Below are 5751 nucleotides of genomic sequence, written 5' to 3' on the forward strand. Positions count from 1 at the left end.
GGCAGCCCAGCTCCAGGTTGAGCTATTGTTCAGCATCTTAGCTGTGGAGGGCAGTGTCACTGGCCCTCATATGTGGGATCCGAGCCGGGGCCCTCTGGTGTCCCAAGCCAGTTCTTAACCATCGTGCCACTGGGCCGGCCCTCAAAACAACTCTTAAAGGTGATTTTATCATTATTGTCCCCACTTTACAGATGAGAAAAACAAGGCACAGAGGAACTAAGGAAAGAAGTTATTAAGTAGCAGAATTGCGGTCTTTCTCCAGTGTCCTCGCTGAACCACTATGCTCCATTGCCTCTTGGGAAGGCTTGTCCAGTGGGCAATCCCCCAGGTTCTGGCCCCGGTCCTCAACATTGAATTCCAGAATATAAATATAATGAAGAAACATAAGAGAAATTGAAAAGGTTTGAAAACCAAAATTGATAGTGGGAAATTTGATTTACGTTCACTTAAAATTTCCCCAAACGAGTTGGCTTTGTACAGCACGATGCTCTGATGATGCGCCTCTCCTTGACCACGAAGGAAATGTGGGGGTATACCAGAGTATAAATATTTAGGAGCACAGCTGTGGAGGACACTCAGAGAGCTAATCAGAGGTGTGTTCTCTGAGGGTTCCTCTTTCTCTAGGCTCTGCAGACTATTTGTATCTTGAATACTCTTCGGTAAATGCAGCTAAATATAACCTGTAGTACTCACAAGACATAACAGTTTTCAAACCAGAGAGAAACACTATTTTGAGCAATTGATAAAAGAACTAATTGGAACACTAAACACCTAGGAAGGGTCGATAGTGTATAGGGCCTAGACAGACGTGGATTTCAATATTCAATAACCGACATATCAGCTGTTTACTATGTGTAAGGCACTGTTAGAAAGTGGGAGGCACAAAAACAGAGGCTTCAAAGGGTTCATATCCAAATATATAGGAGGAGTAATATATTTTCTAAAGTTTTGTACATCTTGTAAACATACATTACTTTTGAAAAAAAATTAAACCCAGACTTTTAATAATTGGCAACTTAACCGGAATTTAGATGGGACTGGCGGGACGCCATTATCTACAGCTGAGGTCTCTGCTTGTCCCTTGGATTCCCATAAAAAATGAAACTCATTGCAGTAACAAGGACTGGAGGTGACTTTATGCAAACTGCCCTCTTTGATCTTTCTCTCTAACGTCCTACAGACTTATAGTTAGTATCTTACAATTTAGCTCTTAGTTATGTGTCATATTGCATTACCTCTTTGTTACTCTTTTTTCCCCCAAAATAAGTGTTAAATTCTCTGGTTGTTGAGACCATTTCTTTTACTTCTGTAATATTTATAGAATCATGACCCCTGTGCTTCAGTCTGCAAAGCTGTTAAAGTCCACACACACATACACACACACACACACACACACACACACACACACACACACAGAGGAATTTTCAAATTGCTTGAGTTTTTTCTTTTTTAATCTCTGTTGATTAGATGTCATGAAGGAAACAGTCTTCAGCAACTTTTCTTTTTTTTTTTTTAAAGATTTTTATTGGGGAATTGGGGGATGGGAACAGCGCTGGGGAATTGGGGGAAGGGGAACAGACAAGTTGCTGTCCTTTTGTTCTTCAGTCTAGTTGTGGAGGACGTTGCTTCACTGGCTCAAGTTGGCACCATCATTGCGCTCTTCTCTGGCGAGGCAGATCAGTCGCCGGCTTCTGGACGGCCGCTCACTGCGGCTGCTGGCCACTCACGCTGGCTGCTGGCTACACAAGGTAGCCCATGGCAACCCACTGTAGCTGGGGCTGCAGGCTTCTCTGGAGCCGGAGGACTCACAGCGTCCCAGCTCCAGGTTGAGCTGTTGTTCAGCATCTTAGCTGTAGAGGGCAGTGTCACTGGCCCTCATATGTGGGATCCGAACCGGGGCCCTCTGGCATCCCAAGCGAGTTCTTAACCATCGCACCACTCGGCCGGCCCTGCATTATATTTTAAATAAATTAACATAAAATAATGTAATTAAATAAATAAAAATAAAATATTTAAATTGTTAAAATAAAATAATCTGCCCTTTGGGCTCAAGGTATCACTTTCTGGGTTGTCAGCCCTGCCCTCTAAGTTTTTCTTCCCTTTTTATAAAGAGGAGCAATATTAGCAGCTCAGCAGTTTCCTCAGCCCGCTTCCTGTTTCTAATATCCTGGGAGTTCAACAGCCTTCTTTCATTTCATTCTGTCTCTGGTCCTTTCAGTTCAAGCTGGCAGTGTTTCTGCTGGTATAAAATTCTCAGGAAACTTGTAGGTCACCCATGCATGTCATGGAAATTCAATTCATTAGACAAAAGGCTTATCCACTGGTCTTTTCTAGGTACTCCCATCTCTATGTTTGGTTTCTCATGAAATGACAGGAATTTCATGAGTCATACGACTAACCCCTTCAGAGTCCTCTGTGTGACTGAATACTGTGACTTTTTGTTCCTTCCAAGGCACTAGCGAAAGGTTGGCTAGCTACTCCTTTGGCTTTCTGTCTGGAGCACACTTTCTTGTGAATATGCAAATTTTAGCACTTTTTACAAACTGAAATGACTGGGAATTTTCCAAATCATCAAGTACTGATTTATCACAAGGTATTCCAGTTTCTTTTAGTATTTACACAGTTCCAGGCCTGGAATTAACCGTTTCTTAGAAGAGCCCTGATTCCTTTTACTGAACAGTGATATTTAGAAATGAAGACCTGTGTCATAGGTGTGCCCATTGCCATTGCAGAGCTCATGAACTATCGCTGAGAAGCTAGGGGTGGAAATACACACACACACACACGTATATACACATATATTTTTATAGTAACCTGTGCATACACACATCTATATTTCTATAGCTATTTGTACATATATTAAAAACTATGAGTTTATGTTGATAACTCCAGTTCTAATCCAGCATCACAAAGTTCATTCCAGCCTTTTCTCCCTTTCCTTAATTGTAAATGATTTCTACAACAGTCAAAGGCCTGGCTCAATTTACAATATATTCACTTATTTGCCCAATCTCCGTAGGATCATAAAGTAGTTACAGAAATACTAACCCATACCCTGTGAGAAAGAGATTTCCTAGCTAGAGTACACTACTTGTATAATTATTGCCTTTGTTAGCCTTACACTATCCAGCCAGAAAACTCTTTTCTAAAGTTACACAGGCTAGCTTTTCCTTCCCCATCCCCTTGAATGTGGTTTTGTTACTGACTTCTAATAAAATTAGTCTCATTTGCTACTAGTTGCATGTGGATTTCCCCCACATCCTGGTTGCTTTTAATTATTTATGGGGAGCTATATGAAACAATACTATGGTTCTAAAAGTCAAAACTATACAAAAGATAAACTCTGACTGGTGTCACCATCTCCCTGTTGCTACTAACTCAACCCACATTCCCTTCAATTTCAACTGATTGGATGAGGCCCATCCCATTATGGAGAGTGATCTGCTGTACTCAAAATCTAGTGATTTAAATGTTAATCTCATAAAAAAAGACATTTTCACAGCAACATCTAGACTAGTGCTTGATCAACTATCTGGGGACTGTGACCTAGCCAAGTAAAATTAAACATAAAATTAAACATTTCACCAAGTAATCAAGAGATTCTCCTGTTCCCTTTAAAAGTCTTACGATTTTAGCTTTTATATTGAGACATACAATCTATCTCAAATCAACTTTTGTGTATGGTGAGAGACAAGAGTTGAGGTTCATCTTTTTTTAATATAGTCATCCAGGTATTCCAGTATTATCTGTCAAAAGCACTTTCCTTTCCCATGGGATTACTTTGGCTCCTTTGTCATAATGCTAATGACCATGTGACAATATTTAATGGTTCTCTATTCTGTTCTTTGATCTAGTTGTCATGTTGTTTTTATACTTTTTCATTTTCTCTGTGTTCATGTGTCTTGTGTTTTAGATGCTTGCCTATTGGGGAGGGGGCAGAATGTAGGCTAAACGTGGAAAGTGAATAGATATTCATACGCTTCTTAGCTATGACTATATCTTTAATGCAAATGTATATAGGATTCAAATAAATATTTAATCTAGTTGAAATGGACAGCAAGATGACAGTAAGGGTTGGGCTGAGTTCAATAAAATGCCTGGTTGAAATTCACTAGTTTGTTAGTGATCTAATTGTCATTTCATACATATTCACTGTTTACATTTCTATAGGACTTCCATAGCAGAATTTTAAAATATAATACTCATGGGTTGTCTAAGTCCAGTTCCTAAACAGAATTGATTTGAAAATTTCTGTCCACCTGACAAATTCAGTTTATAGATAATACCTACATAACTATTATTGCAAAATAAATTAAAACCCTATTTAGTACAGATGTAATTCAATGCAATAGGTTGTGACTGAGTCACATAAAATATTTTGAAAAAATAATCTACTCTCTGTCTATATATATATATATATATATATATATATATATATATATATATATATATATATACAGTTTAGAAGTTATATAGAGGGACTTATTACCCCTTAATACACATATAATTATGTTATATAAAAGAACTACAAATTCCATTAGTCATATTTTGTTCATTGCTAATAATTCTAACGAATATGGGAAAAATGATATTCTTATAATGCATTCAGTTTAAGTTTCTCATAATAGAGCTGTAATCTCTGTCAATAAGTTGGTTTTAATGCACGGTCCATGTAGTCATCAGCGCTGTTGATCAGAACATGGGGCCAATAAAATTGTTTCAGACCTCCTCTCCTCATCACATCACCAGTTAGCTTCTTTAGAGGAAATCCCTAATCCATGTTAAAAGCTGAATTCCAAAACCTGCTGTAAATCTTGAATGTGCATTATTCTCAGGTGAAAGAAGATGGATAAATACAAACATTTACCAAAAACACTATAAACACACACTGAGGTGGTGGTGGGTTGGCCCAATATTCGTGTTTTTCTATAAATGATCTCCATCCACTTTGTAGAGAAATGTAGACAGGAGGATGATGGCACCGTCTTGTATTTTGCAATTACAAATAGTCTGCCAGCTCTAAGTTATTACACTGAACGAAAGCAAAATGTTTTCCAGGGTCCATGCTTTTAACTTAGTTTCCTGGAAAATCTCTTGTAAGTGAGGCCCACACACTTAACAACGTAAGTTTTATGTATTTTCAATGATGCCTTGATTGGGAAATGCCTAGTTTGGTTAAGTGGCAGGAAAACAATGACAAATTTCACTACAGGTAAGACTCATGCTCACCACCATTGATTAGTAAAATGGGAAGATAATTCCTGGCTTCTGAGGAAGGGGCCCATCTTTATGTATAGAATGTTTTGCAACTATAATTTCGCAAATGAAGGATTTACACTTAAAAACTCAGCATCAACATCTCCATGGCAACACTTCCTTAGTCTCCTGGTGTGTAACATGTCTGTAATCATTTTTCATTACATGATCTAGCTGACTACAAGATATACTCATAGCATTTCAAATCAAACTGGGTTATAATTTAAAGCTGGGGAAAAAAGAATATATACTTTCTTCTTATTCACCTTTAACTTTAGAAAAAGAAATAAAAGGAAAGGACATAGTTTTTTCATGTTTATTTATCACTTAAATCTCTATAGGTGACTAGTTAATATAGAGGAATAATGTACTAATTAATGATAAATGGATTAAGAACTTTGGGGGGAAGGGCTTTGGATATGCTAATTAGGGGGAGGGACTTTGGAGATGTTAGGACTTTTGTGACAGGTGTCAGTCTCTTTCCTCTTGGAAATG

This window comes from Hipposideros armiger, unplaced genomic scaffold (assembly GCF_001890085.2).
Source record: "Hipposideros armiger isolate ML-2016 unplaced genomic scaffold, ASM189008v1 scaffold_167, whole genome shotgun sequence".
Lineage (NCBI taxonomy): Eukaryota > Metazoa > Chordata > Mammalia > Chiroptera > Hipposideridae > Hipposideros > Hipposideros armiger.